The 15854-nt window shown below is 41.0% G+C and overlaps 1 pseudogene; it reads left to right on the forward strand.

Annotated features, from left to right (window-relative positions):
- Positions 1-10026: 10026 nt before the first annotated feature.
- Positions 10027-10144, forward strand: LOC126253917 (5S ribosomal RNA; annotated as a pseudogene).
- Positions 10145-15854: the final 5710 nt, after the last annotated feature.

Below are 15854 nucleotides of genomic sequence, written 5' to 3' on the forward strand. Positions count from 1 at the left end.
TGACCTCAGATGTTCAGTCCCATAGTGCTCAGAGCCATTTGAAGCATTTTGAAAATCGCTACCAAGGCCACTGGAACACCAACATGTTGGGGGACTACTGTTGGTCATAAAGATTTATAAAGATCAGGTATCAAAGCAAAAAACATTTTTCGTTGGCCTGTGTTATCAGTTGATTATTAACCTTACTCTCTGTCATAAAAAGAACTCTGGGAAACGAAATTTTAAATATTGAATTATAGAACGACCCATTAGAGATCACGTTTTACTACAATATTCAATAATTATCTCTCACAGGGCACACGATTCCAAGCGAGTGGAGGGAAGGCCACGGTTGAATTTAGGAAGTGAAATTATTCGGTGGGTTCAACCATCACGACACACGATCTCGCAAGTCAGTGTCATTAAATGAGTGACAACGCAACTCTGACAGGGTAAGGATGGAAGAAGGAAAACTACTCGGCTAGACTCGGTTCTCCAATTTAATGTCGTCCGAGGTTATCTAAGCTGAAGTCTGCCTCTATCCCATGTGGTGCGCAGTCACTACTCCGCATTGCGTACTCTTTACCGCGGCTGACTCGCAGATTACAATAGCCGGCGCCGGGATGCAACTCCAACTCCCCCCTTCGTCTCACGCGATGATAGTGAAAGCGAATTTTGTGATACGCAGCCTGCCTTCATCGACCAGTGAAAGTCTCCACAGAAAGCAGCACCGAGATTCGAACGCTCAGACTGATCACTATCAAAAATCCTGACCGAATCCACCGCACTTCGACACTCTTACTTTCCACCTAGTCACTGTGCAGTGACTTTCCACTTATCCTTCTATAAACCGCTGCACAGACACGAGATACCCTTCCAATCAGAAAAAAATGTGCTATAAACCTGTTTGGCGGTACGTCACATAAATATTGACATTTTTGTTGTTGTTGTGGTCTTCAGTCCTGAGACTGGTTTGATGCAGCTCTCCATGCTACTCTATCCTGTGCAAGCTTCTTCATCTCCCAGTACCTACTGCAACCTACATCCTTCTGAATCTGCTTAGTGTATTCATCTCTTGGTCTCCCTCTACGATTTTTACCCTCCACGCTGCCCTCCAATGCTAAATTTGTGATCCCTTGATGCCTCAAAACATGTCCTACCAACCGATCCCTTCTTCTAGTCAAGTTGTGCCACAAACTTCTCTTCTCCCCAATCCTATTCAATACCTCCTCATTAGTTACGTGATCTACCCACCTTATCTTCAGCATTCTACTGTAGCACCACATTTCGAAAGCTTCTATTCTCTTCTTGTCCAAACTGGTTATCGTCCATGTTTCACTTCCATACATGGCTACACTCCATACAAATACTTTCAGAAACGACTTCCTGACACTTAAATCTATACTCGATGTTAACAAATTTCTCTTCTTTAGAAACGATTTCCTTGCCATTGCCAGTCTACATTTTATATCCTCTTTACTTCGACCATCATCAGTTATTTTGCTCCCCAAATAGCAAAACTCCTTTACTACTTTAAGTGTCTCATTTCCTAATCTAATCCCCTCAGCATCACCCGATTTAATTTGACTACATTCCATTATCCTCGTTTTGTTTTTGTTGATGTTCATCTTATATCCTCCTTTCAAGACACTGTCGATTCCATTCAACTGCTCTTCCAAGTCCTTTGCTGTCTCTGACAGAATTACAATGTCATTGGCGAACCTCAAAGTTTTTATTTCTTCTCCATGAATTTTAATACCTACTCCGAATTTTTCTTTTGTTTCCTTTACTGCTTGCTCAATATACAGATTGAATAACATCGGGGAGAGGCTACAACCTTGTCTCACTCCTTTCCCAACCACTGCTTCCCTTTCATGCCCCTCGATTCTTATAACTGCCATCTGGTTTCTGTACAAATTGTAAATAGCCTTTCGCTCCCTGTATTTTACCCCTGCCACCTTCAGAATTTGAAAGAGAGTATTCCAGTTAACGTTGTCAAAAGCTTTCTCTAAGTCTACAAATGCTAGAAACGTAGGTTTGCCTTTTCTTAATCTTTCTTCTAAGATAAGTCGTAAGGTTAGTATTGCCTCACGTGTTCCAACATTTCTAAGGAATCCAAACTGATCTTCCCCGAGGTCCGCTTCTACCAGTTTTTCCATTCTTCTGTAAAGAATTAGCGTTAGTATTTTGCAGCTGTGACTTATTAAACTGATAGTTCGGTAATTTTCACATCTGTCAACACCTGCTTTCTTTGGTATTGGAATTATTATATTCTTCTTGAAGTCTGAGGGTATTTCACCTGTCTCATACATCTTGCTCACCAGATGGTAGAGTTTTGTCATGACTGGCTCTCCCAAGGCCATCAGTAGTTCTAATGGAATGTTGTCCACTCCCGGGGCCTTGTTTCGACAGGTCTTTCAGTGCTCTGTCAAACTCTTCACGCAGTATCTTATCTCCTATTTCATCTTCATCTACATCCTCTTCCATTTCCATAATAATGTCCTCAAGTACATCGCCCTTGTATAAACCCTCTATATACTCCTTCCACCTTTCTGCCTTCCCTTCTTTGCTTAGAACTGGGTTGCCATCTGAGCTCTTGATATTCATACAAGTGGTTCTCTTCTCTCCGAAGGTCTCTTTAATTTTCCTGTAGGCAGTATCTATCTTACCTCTAATGAGACAAGCCTCTACATCCTTACATTTGTCCTCTAGCCATCCCTGATTAGCCATTTTGCACTTTCTGTCGATCTCATTTTTGAGACGTTTGTATTCCCTTTTGCCTGCTTCATTTACTGCATTTTTATATTTTCTCCTTTCATCAATTAAATTCAATATTTCTTCTGTTACCCAAGGATTTCTATTAGCCCTCGTCTTTTTACCTACTTGATCCTCTGCTGCCTTCACTACTTCATCCCTCAGAGCTACCCATTCTTCTTCTACTGTATTTCTTTCCCCCATTCCTGTCAATTGTTCCCTTATGCTCTCCCTGAAACTCTCTTCAACCTCTGGTTCTATCAGTTTATCCAGGTCCCATCTCCTTAAATTCCCACCTTTTTGCAGTTTCTTCAGTTTCAATCTGCAGTTCATAACCAATAGATGGTGGTCAGAATCCACATCTGCCCCTGGAAATGTCTTAGAATTTAAAACCTGATTCCTAAATCTCTGTCTTACCATTATATAATCTATCTGATACCTATTAGTATCTCCAGGATTTTTCCAGGTGTACAACCTTCTTTTGTGATTCTTGAACCAAGTGTTAGCTATGATTAAGTTATGCTCTGTGCAAAATTCTACAAGGCGGCTTCGTCTTTCATTTCTTCCCCCCAATCCATATTCACCTACTATGTTTCCTTCTCTCCCTTTTCCTACTGACGAATCCCAGTCACCCATGACTATTAAATTTTCGTCTCCCTTCACTACCTGAATAATTTCTTTTATCTCGTCATACATTTCATAAATTTCTTCATCATCTGCAGAGCTAGTTGGCATATAAACTTGTACTACTGTAGTAGGCATGGGCTTTGTGTCTATCTTGGCCACAATAATGCGTTCACTATGCTGTTTGTAGTAGCTAACCCGCACTCCTATTTTTTTATTCATTATTAAACCTACTCCTGTATTACCCCTATTTGATTTTGTATTTATAACCCTGTAGTCACCTGACCAAAAGTCTTGTTCCTCCTGCCACCGAACTTCACTAATTCCCACTATATCTAACTTTAACCTATCCATTTCCCTTTTTAAATTTTCTAACCTACCTGCCCGATTAAGGGATCTGACATTCCACGCTCCGATCCGTAGAATGCCAGTTTTCTTTCTCCTGATAACGACGTCCTCTTGAGTAGTCCCCGCCCGGAGATCCGAATGGGGGACTATTTTACCTCCGGAATATTTTACCCAAGAGGACGCCATCATCATTTAATCATACAGTAAAGCTGCATGTCCTCGGGAAAAATTACGGCTGTAGTTTCCCCTTGCTTTCAGCCGTTCGCAGTACCAGCACAGCAAGGCCGTTTTGGTTAATGTTACAAGGCCAGATCAGTCAGTCATCCAGACTGTTGCCCCTGCAACTACTGAAAAGGCTGCTGCCCCTCTTCAGGAACCACATGTTTGTCTGGCCTCTCAACAGATACCCCTCCGTTGTGGTTGCACCTATGGTACGGCCATCTGTATCGCTGAGGCACGCAAGCCTCCCCACCAACGGCAAGGTCCATGGTTCATGGGGGAAGATTGACATTTATACTAATTATTATAATTATTATTATTATAATTTATACTAATTATATTCATAAAAAACGTTAACTACGATTTACAACCGATTGACATTTTTATCGGTTGTAAATCGTAGTTAACGTATTTTATGAATATAATTAGTATAAAAGATACAGTTAATGTTCTTGAAACAACTGATATGCAGCGATAATTTAAGAGTAGCATCTTTATTTAATGTCTATGAAAATAAAAAAGGATCGAAAGAGACGCCATTGCACGGCCGACGAGGAAGGACGTATTTTATGGTACACACACTGTTTTGTTTCGCAATACGGAAGGCACCCATTGAGCGGCTACACATATTATATGTAAGTTATTCGTATTTATTGATAAAATAAACTTGTTATTATTATTACAAAATGAATTTCTTTGTAATAGTTGTCACCTGAAATGCTCGCAGTGGCTAATTATTTTCAATAAGCATTTTTTTCAGTAATGTGCGCTGCGGGAAGCTCATCTTGTGATGCAGCCTCTGGTCGGCCATTACGCGCCGAAGTATTAATTTATGTTTTTTTAAGTGTTGACAGTAATTGTAAATGCGAGAGATTTCGTTGTAAGAACCTTTCTAAATTGCAACAGATAATTAATTTACGTTAAACTTCATTTTTTTAAACTATACAGATTCCATGAGTTCAGTAAGTTTTATCTTGACCGCTCCACGGAAACAATCGAAATTCTCTTAAGCCTTGCTTTGCAGTCAATAAACAGAAATTAACAAAATTACATTCAATTCAGTTAACGGCAACTATATTTTAGTCATCACGTTCAAAATCTAATGTTGGTACATGAATGACTGTGGCCCTTCAAGAACCAGTTTCATATTTACTTTTACGGGAAGAATCAGCAGTTAGAGGCTTGCTTCCGAATGCATACAATCCTCTGATTAAAGACTCGTAACGTGGGTGTAATCTGGTTAGATAACTAAATTATTGTTAACAGTATAATGTTTTATGTACGCTGTGGATAACGAAACAAGTGCGACCACTTAGAGGAGCAAACTAATCGTAAGCAACTCTTAATTTTCCTATTTAATTTATTTGCAATATTTATTCAGTGCCTTCTTTCGAAAGCCTATTGTTCTCTCGGCAGGAAAAAGTATCTGGATGTAGCTAGCAATTGCTGCAGGGACAGAAATGTTATTTGCGTGAATAACAGGGTTTCTGTTTCAGTTATAAGTCTCACTATTTTCTTAAACTCAACACTCTGGGGGAGGGGAACTTATTGAAACACAATAAATGTAGTTTTTACAGAATTGTGGATCTCAGAAGTAATACCAGAATCATCGGTCTCGTAATTTGTTCCGTCAGACACACAGGATAGCATCTATGTTTCGGCCGGATAAAGGCTATTTCCAGTAAGTAATAGACACTTATATGCAGGCAATTTATCACACACTGCACAGTGACATCTAGTACTAGATACCAAACTTCAAGCCTGCTGTATATCTTTGACTCACCCACTAGTCTCTGCTCTTTTCTAAACTTACCCATATAGTTGGGTTGGCAATGGTTCTAACCGACTCATGCACCTGTGGTTACCTCCTGCAGATATTCAAACTTCCGACCCACTCACAATTATTCATATCTGTACACACAAGGGAGATACGAATGCATGGAAGGAGGGGAAGGGATGAATCTGCTAATACTAATCCTGTTAATCCACCAACTGTAAACAGCAAAATGAACCCTAGAGCTCATAATAATGGTGGGTTAAACTTGAATTTAGTTCCATATAGTGTGGCTAATCATCTAAATACCTTAACTGCGGCTCCAAGCCCCCTCCCCACGTAGAACTAACCTGTTTATTCCTAATCCCAAGAAATAAGTAATCTCTACAACATAGCTTTCAGACTTAACTTCGCAACAATTTTCTCGCTATTGTACATGATGTCATAACAGATTAAGAAAACATCTCAGTTGACACTAGAGTATTTGCAGATGTTACAATGCCACAAAATGTCTATAACCTCTTCCTCCCTCCCCCTACCCCTACCCCCTTTCCAGTGACCAAAATCCTGGATTCCACTCTGGAGGATACAAGGATCAGGATGGATGTATACCAATAAGTAAATAAAACAACTGTGCCCATTCCATCTTCACAACCTGCTGGTTCGCTGAACACTTAAAATTCACAAGCAAGTCAGTACTGAATTTATGCGAGTACCATAAAATGAGATGGAAATGAAATGGTACATACGCTCCTGTTTAATCATTAATGAAATTCAGACGGTCCAAGAATTGAAGTTTCTCCCAGTCATGGGGTGACACTACAAAAGTGTTTGTCCACCATCTCCGAAAGATTACAGGCTTAAGACTAACAGTATCCTGTGCCTTCTCCTCAAAATCTTCCATAAAATATTTTCCCCGAGGGAGACTAGGAATCTGCAGTGACGATCCTGTTAAGGGGGGTAGGACGTCAAATGGGCCCACTTGGAGCAGGAGAGGCACCACAGGACATTTTACTTTCTACTGTCTATATTTTTACAAATAAATTCATAAAACTTCGTCAGTATGACCAGGAAGGATTCAGGATTCACACTCACAGCAGTGGAAGTGCAAAAACATAACAAAATAATTTTTTTTAGATATGAAATTTCATCATTTTTTCACTTACTGTTGGCTACTTTTGTCGCTATAGGTACATTTTTCTTCACAAGTAAGAGAGTTTCTTTGATGAATTTTGCACAGCATACAAACCATACTTATAGGTGTATGAAACTCTAGAATTTTCCAAATCTATTAAAATTGTGGTAAAAATTGAGATAATTAACTAGAAAATTTGATTTTTTTCTGAACATAAAGTTTAAAAAGTAACAGCTTATTCATTTTTTCATAAATTAAATAGATTGTAGAGTTTCAGACACCTGTAAGGTATGCTGTGCAAAATTCATCGAACAGTCTCTCTTACTTATGAAGAAAAGTGTACCTATAGCAACAAATGCAGCCAATAGTAAGTGAAAAAATGATGAAACTTCACATGTAAAAAAATTATTTAGTTATGGTTTTGAACTTCCGATGCTACGAGTGTGAATCCTGAATCCTTCCTGGTCATGCTGACAAAGTTTTATGAATTTACTTGTAAAAGTATAGACAGTGGAAATTAAAATGTCCTGTGGTGCCTCTCCTGCTCCAAGTCGGCCCGTTTTACGTCCTACCCCCCTTAAGTTGTTTATAAAACTCGTTACTGGATAAAACCCAAGTTGAGGACAGCATATGCTGAAACGGTTGTAATCTGTCTGTTAAAACGTTTTGCAATCAATGATAAGGATTCGGCGAGCGTGTGAAATCACTCCTCTTTAGAGATGGGTATTTCGCGAACGAACGGGTTCAAAGGAACGGTTCACCAAGATGAACGAAAGGACCGAGGAACGAATTCCAAGGAACAATCGGTTCATAGTTCACTTCGGTCGCGGCGGCCTACTTATAGTTCCCGGGAACGAGGAACGATCGGTTTATAGTTCACTAGTTCACTTCGATCGCGGCGGTCACTTGGGCAATTCTCGTTCCAGCCTCGGTCGCGAGCTCGTCTGAGTCTCGGTCTCCCTCGGCCGCACTCGTCGTTCTTCGCATGACCACCTGTCTCATTTCCACTGCCGACTGCTCCTAGTTAGTTCAGTATCCAGTTGTTCGTTTCGTTTACTGCGCTCGCCTATTTTACATGTGTTCCAAACTGTTCTTGCACTTGGTTCTGGCTATTCAGCGTCCAGGACCGGTAATCAAAAAGTATTTTATAGTTACGTAAATTACATAAAAATTACGTTTTATGTAATAGGTACGTCTTCTCAGGTAACAAAACGGCATATCAGCTTACTTCATTATATCGATGAACAACAGAAGACGTACTTATAACAAGGCAAGTTTTTTTGTTATTCATATATTTTTTGGTTTCATCGACTTGATTTAGCAGCTAACTTTCAATAATTTGCCTAATTTTTAGTGTAAGAAAATTCATATAAAACGATTTTCGTGTATCTTTCATATACAAAACATCACATTTAGGAAGGCTCTAATTTTTTTTTTAGTTTGGTTGTTTCCAATTTGCATTATCTGCTAGTTTGGTTTCTTTCAAAAGAAAAGTGGGTTGTGGGTCATTTTGGCTCAGTAGGAAAAGCGGTGCCTCTCCATTTGAAAAGACATAGATTGCCATAAAATCGTATTTACTTATTATCTCAAAAACATTTGTTCAGAAAGAGCTTTCAAACCAAAAACTTTATTACTGCGAACTTGATTACTATTATTATTGCTGCATTAACTTTAATAATGCAACATAAAAACCAAATTTTTACTAAGCGTGTGACGCAAGTATGAGAAAACTACATTTTATTTTATGCTTCCATAAAGTCTCTACCTCGCCTACGAACTCAGAGACAACGTGAAGTATCTATAGGGTGTAAACGATTATTGTTTACTACGTAGCATATCTATGTAGTGGAAGTGGAAACGAAGAATTTTATACAAGACACTTGTGGTCTATTAAGTTGGGAAACAGCCACCATCAGGTTTACAAGACTACATAAGCTATAGCCCACGCGCGTCGCGTGAGATTTTCATGTTCTCTTCTCCAGCTCTCTACACATCGTCATCGATTGTTTCGCAATTGTTGCTTGCATTAGCTTGTTATTTCTTCATTGCCTACTTATTACATGTTTGTCTGTTTGTTGTATATGCTCGTAATGGGCAACACATCGTCAGTAATTGGCGAGCAGTCTGTACTCGGGGCCGGTTTTCCGTGTGCCACCCTATATTATTTCCCTGCGATCAGCCACAAAAGGCTACGGTTGGCTAAACGAGAGGTTCTGCAGAATCACAGAAATTACTTCTAAAAGAGTGTAACAATTCAGTAATGAATAAAAATTCTATACTCCAGGGGGGGGGGGGGGGGGCAAGTGCCCCCTCTTGGTGCCCTCCATCCTTGTCACCTACACTACTAGTTTTCAGTTTTTCATAAGAGCCATATACCAAGCACAAATGAACGGTGAACGAGTAAAAATGAACGGTTCTCAAAAAAGAACGATCAGCAGTGAACTAGTTCCCAAGGATGAACGAATTTGTCCATGTCTACTCCTCTTGTCCGGTGGCATCCATATGGTGGTCGCACTTACAGTTTTTGCTGAGTGTCAGAATTTTTTTTATCTGGTGGAAAAGCCTTGAATAAGGTCCATTCATACTCATCATCATCAGTTATCTGCTATATTAGCAGGTCCTTTGACTCTCCATTTTCTGCGATCCATTGCTTCCTTCTTAAGGCTGCTGTATGTTGTACCGTCCATCATGTCATACAGTATCTGGAATCTCTTCCTTCCTCGCTTCCTTTTCCCTTCTACATAACCTTCTAAAGCTGTTTTTATCAGTCCGTCATTCTTTCTTAATATATGCCCAATCCAATTTCTTTTTCTTCTCTTTATTACATCTAGTAACTGTCTTTTCTCTCCCACTCTTCTCAGTACCTCTTCATTTTTTGCTCTGTGCATCCAACTTATTCTTTCCATTTTCCGCCATGTCCAGATCTCAAAAGCCTCCAGCCTTTCTCTGTCTTTTTTCCTCATAGTCCACGTTTCAGCGTCATATAGAAGAACACTTACTGAGTTCTCTGACCAGACCGCTGCAGAAGATTCTCCTTTTCTTATAAAACGCCTATTTTGCCATTGCTATCCTTGTTTTAATTTCTGTGGTGCACTTCCAGTCGGTGTCTATCCCGCTTCCAAGATACTTAAAATTTTGCACCTGTTCTAGTGTTTCTCCATTCACTATAATTTTTATTTCCTTATTTCCTCCTGGCAACGGCCTTGCCGCAGTGGATACACCGGTTCCCGTCAGATCACCGACGTTAAGCGCTGTCGGGCGTGGCCGGCACTTGGATGGGTGACCATCCGGGTTGCCATGCGCTGTTGCCATTTTTCGGAGTGCACTCAGCCTCATGATGCCAATTGAGGAGCTACTCGACCGAATAGTGGCGGCTCCGGTCAAAGAAAACCATCATAACGACCGGGAGAGCGGTGTGCTGACCACACGCCCCTCCTATTCGCATCCTCCACTGAGGATGACACGGAGGTCCGATGGTCCCGATGGGCCACTTGTGGCCTGAAGACGGAGTGCGGAGTGCTATTTCCTCCTAGTGCCAATACTTTTGTTTCATTTGTGTTAATTTTCATTCCATATTTTTTTTCCGTTAGTTGCAATGGTGTCCACCAAATTCTGTAATTCTTTTTCCCCTGTCGCTAGAAGGACCATGTCACCAGCAAATCTCAAACACCCTACTCTTCTTCCTCCAATTTCTACTCCTTTGTCATCTAATGAGCATTGGTCAATCATATTTTCCAAGTAGAGGTTGAAAAGAGTAGGTGATAAACAGCATCCTTGTCTTACTCCTTTTCCTAGTCTGATCCAGTTCGTACTTTCTCCTCTGACTTTAACTGAAACTTATTGATTAAGATATAATGTGTTTATACGTCTTCTGGTTTTCCAGTCCACTCTCTTTTCCCTCATAATAGTCGCCAGCTTGTCCCAAACCACATTGTCAAATGCCTTTTCTAAATCGATGAAGCACATATATAGGTCTCTTCCTTTTTCAATAAACCTTTCTCCCAAGATTCGTAGGAGCCCTATTGCATCTCTGGTGCCCGTATTCCATCTAAAGCCAAACTGCTCCTCGCTGAGATTCTCCTATATTACTTTTTCAAGTCTTTTATTAATTATTCTTAACATCACTTTGGCTGCATGTGAAATGAGGCTGATTGTTCTGTGCTCGCTGCATCGGCGCAGACAGCAGGGCAACGCCCGCTAGTCGCTCCGTTTGCCGCCTGCCGGCTGCCCTGGCAATCAGCCGGACAGCCACTTGCAATAATAAGCCGTGGAGAGCCAGCTCCGGCGCCACTCTGGTCTCCGCTCTTCTCTGCAACAGAGTGCAGCCCGGCTGGACACGACGGCGTCCCTCAGGCTGTCAGCCGCACGGCCGCCGCCGGCTCTGCATAATGCATGGCCGGCAGCCGGCACTGCTCCCTCCCCCACCCCACCACTGGTCACCGGCCTGTCTGCCATTGGACACAGCCGACCGAGCTGCCGACAGCCTGCTCTTCCCAACGCCGCACACCGCCGTCCCTGCACAGTACTGCCCGACGTGCAACGAACGCCAGTTCAGTTCCATCATCTAATCCCTTCCACACAACTCTGTGTTGTGGTGGTCTTCAGTCCTGAGACTGGTTTGATGCAGCTCTCCATGCTACGCTATCCTGTGCAAGCTTTTTCATCTCCCAGTACTTACTGCAACCTACATCCTTCTGAATCTGCTTAGTGTATTCATCTCTTGGTCTCCCCCTACGATTTTTACCCTCCACGCTGCCCTCCAGGTGATCCCTTGATGCCTCAGAACATGTCCTACAAAACTGGTCCCTTCTTCTAGTCAAGTTGTGCCACAAACTCCTCTTCTTCCCAATTCTGATCAATACCTCCTCATTAGTTATTTGATCTACCCATCTAATCTTCAGCATTCTTTTGTAGCACCACATTTCGAAAGCTTCTAGTCTCTTCTTGTCCAATCTATTACCATATTTCACTTCCATATATGGCTACACTCCATACAAATACTTTCAGAAACGACTTCCTGACACTTAAATCTATACTCGATGTTAACAAATTTCTCTTCTTCAGAAACGCTTTTCTTGCCATTGCCAGTACACATTTTATATCCTCTCTACTTCGACCATCATCAGTTATTTTGCTCCCCCTTTACTACTTTAAGTGTCTCATTTCTTACTCTACTTCCCTCAGCATCACCCGACTTAATTCGACTACATTCCATTATCCTCGTTTTGCTTTTGTTGGTGTTCATCTTATATCCTACTTTCAAAACACTGTCCATTCCGTTCAGCTGCTCTTCCAGGTCCTTTGCTGTCTCTGACAGAATTACGTCATTGGCGAACCTCAAAGTTTTTATTTCTTCTCCATGGATTTTCATACCTACTCCTAATTTTTCTTTTGTTTCCTTTACTGCTTGCTCAATATACAGATTGAATAACATCGGGGAGAAACTACAACGCTGTCTCACTCCCTTTGTAAGTAGGCTGTTTAGGTTTTTATGTTGGTAACGCCACATAGCGCTCTGTATGAAAATCACTGGCTGTGCTGTGCGCAGTCTGTGGCTGCTTGGCATTGTCGTAATAGTCGCTATTGTAGTGTTGGGCAGTTGGCTGTTAACAAAAAATGGCTCTGAGCACTATGGGACTCAACATCTTAGGTCATAAGTCCCCTAGAACTTATAACTACTTAAACCTGACTAACCTAAGGACATCACACACACCCATGCCCGAGGCAGGATTCGAACCTGCGACCGTAGCAGTCCCGCGGTTCCGGACTGCAGCGCCAGAACCGCTAGACCACCGCGGCCGGCGGCTGTTAACAGCGCGTAGCGTTGCGCAGTTGCAGGTGAGCCGCCAGCAGTGGTGGATGTGAGAAGAGAGATGGCGGAGTTTTGAGAGCGAATGATCTGGACGTGTGTCCATCAGAGACAGTAAATTCGTAGGACTGGATGTCACGAACTGATATATATTGACTTTTGAACACTATTAAGGTAAATACATTGTTTGTTCTCCATCAAAATCTTTCATTGGCTTCCTATGCCTACCAGTAGTTAGTGCCTTCAGTAGTTAGAATCTTTTATTTAGCTCGCGGTATTGGCGCTCGCTGTATTGCAGTAAATCGAGTAACGAAGATTTTTGTGAGGTAAGTGATTCATGAAAGGTATAGGTTATTGTTAGTCAGGGCCATTCTTTTGTAGGGATTTTTGAAAGTCAGATTGCGTTGCGCTAAAAATATTGTGTGTTACTTTAAGCACAGTCATTTATAATGTTTCTAAGGGGACGTTTCACCTTCCCAACCACTGCTTCCCTTTCATGCCCCTCGACTGTTATAACTGCCATCTGGTTTCTTTACAAATTGTAAATAGCCTTTCGCTCCCTGTATTTTACCCCTGCCACCTTGACAATTTGAAAGAAAGTATTCTAGTCAACACTGTCAAAAGCTTTCTCCAAGTCTACAAATGCTAGAAATGTAGGTTCGCCTTTCCTTTATCTATTTCCTAAGATAAGTCTTAAGGTCAGTATTGCCTCACGTGTTCCAATATTTCTACGGAATCCAAACTGATCTTCCCCGATGTCGGCTTCTACCACTTTTTCCATTGGTCTGTAAAGAATTCGTGTTAGTATTTTGCAGCTGTGACTTATTAAACTGATAGTTCGGTAATTTTCACATTTGTCAACACCTGCTTTCTTTGGGATTGGAATTATTACATTCTTCTTGAAGTCTGTGGGTATTTCGCCTGTCTCATACATCTTGCTCACCAGATGGAAGTGTTTTGTCAGGACTGGCTCTCCCAACGCCATCAGTAGTTCTAATGGAATGTTGTCTACTCCCGGGGTCTTGTTTCGACTCAGGTCTTTCAGTGATCTGTCAAACACTTCACGCAGTATCGTATCGCCCATACACTGACCGAAGAAAATTGAAACAGTAAAAAAATAATTAATGTAGAGTAACGAAATTTCGGGAATACATTTTTCTAGAAAATATGCTTAGGGGATCCACACCCTGCCTATCTAGCCCATGTTAATTTAGGCAAGTATTTGACCCCTTTCTGAAAAAACTATTTGATGCAGGAAAAACTTTTGAAATTCGTTACTTACAGTTAATTAAAACTGTCCTGTTGCATATGATGGCCCTTCTTTAGCCTCTAGCGGGTCTTCCAGCTTCTTTTTCACCGCCCTGGATGTTTGTCTTGCTTTCTTGGCCATATTAGATGCAGGCCTGTCTGCATCGGCTATCCTCATTTTATCGCAATGATGCAGCTCAGTGATCATATTTTCACCAGGATTAATTCGCAGCTTTTTCAGTGCCCAACACTTTCCAATATTAGCAGAATTGAATGTAATGACAGCATCATGAACTCCTAGTTTCATTGTATGCATGCCTAAATATACAGTTTTAGGAAGGCGGTTTCAAATTATGCTCTTGAAACATTCATTTGGGTTCTGTGTCTGCCCATGCAGACATTTCCTTAGTAGGTCATGATGAGCCAAGTCTCTGAAAATGGTTCAGATGGCTCTGAGCACTATGGGACTTAACTTCTGAGGTCATTAGTCCCCTAGAACTTAAACCTAACTAATCTAAGGACATCACACACAACCGAGGCAGGATTCGAACCTACGACCGTAGCGGTCGCGCGGTTCCAAACTGTAGCGCTTGGAACCGCTCGGCCACTCCGGCCGGCCAAGTCTCTGAAAATAGGTTTAATTCCTGTAATAACAGCAGCAGGAAGAGAATGCTAGTAAGAATAAGATTCTCCAGTTGCCTGAGCCCTATTGTATTTGCACCACGAATTTTTTACTGATGGACACAATCCACGACATGGCTTATCATCAGTAGAGGGCTTATGGAATAATATGGGCCAAACATCTTTCTTCATTGCTTCCAGATTTTCTTTATTTCTCCTAACTGCCTGCCCATAGATTACCTGCAAGTTTTCTATCTCATTTTTAGTTAACTGATCCTATCCGGTCAACAATTTTCCATCTTATAATATTTTTCCTTTCATATCACCAGTTAGTTTTCTCAGCCTTGTTCCCAAACGTTTTTGAACATGGCCTACACATTCTATTTTACTAATAAAGGCATCTCCATATGGCTAAGAGTTGACAGTGGGTGGGTTGACAGTGGGTGAAAGGAAAGTGGGCGTGGCACATAAACACACGTGGTAGGAAAATGCTCTTTAAATGCCCGAAAAAAAATTCAGAAAAATCCTTTTCAGACAAATGTTGATGGTGATAGGACAGCAACCAGCCAGGAATTTTTCTCTCAGTTCCTCTATTCAAAGGGTACCGTTACCGGTTTGGAATCGCTGTGATTCGTCCTCAGACGGTTTACACGCTTTCTTTATGACATGTGGTGTGTTTTTTACAGATTAATTGTCCTAAAATATAAATAACAATCTGTACTAGTGTAAAAGGCATTACAGTTGCGTAAATGAATAAAAGATCCTTTCCAAACATAGGACATCATTGTCAAATGTACGATATATCATAGCATCTTTGATGTATGTTGGTAAGCTCTTTGTATGTATCAAAACATGTGGTGCGTGGTAGAAATCTTCTCAGCGACAAATCTAAAGTGTTCAGTGAGAACAATTTACGTGTGCAACAATAAGAATGCAGTGGGAATGTATTCACATCTGTTGGACGAATGTTATGAAAACAAACACTCCAAACCGACGTTTCACGTAATTCACATGCAACGAAAATGTGTATCGCAAACATATGTGTGCGGTGTGTTTATAATTATGTATTATTTATATTTTAGGACAATTAATCTGTAAAAAAACTCACCACATGTCATAAAAAAGCGTATAAACCCGTCTGAGGATGAATCACAACGGTTCGAAACCGGTAACGGTACCCTTTGAATAAACAAACTGAAAGTAAATTTGTGGCAGGTTGCTGTCCTAACACCATCAACATTTGTCTTCAAACAACAGCCACGGTCTCCATCAAGTCATCATATGACAAAACTGCAACAATCCTTTTCACAGTACTTAAATAAAACCTTAATCTATCGAAATAT

The sequence above is a fragment of the Schistocerca nitens genome, chromosome 4 (assembly GCF_023898315.1).
Source record: "Schistocerca nitens isolate TAMUIC-IGC-003100 chromosome 4, iqSchNite1.1, whole genome shotgun sequence".
Classification (NCBI taxonomy): domain Eukaryota; kingdom Metazoa; phylum Arthropoda; class Insecta; order Orthoptera; family Acrididae; genus Schistocerca; species Schistocerca nitens.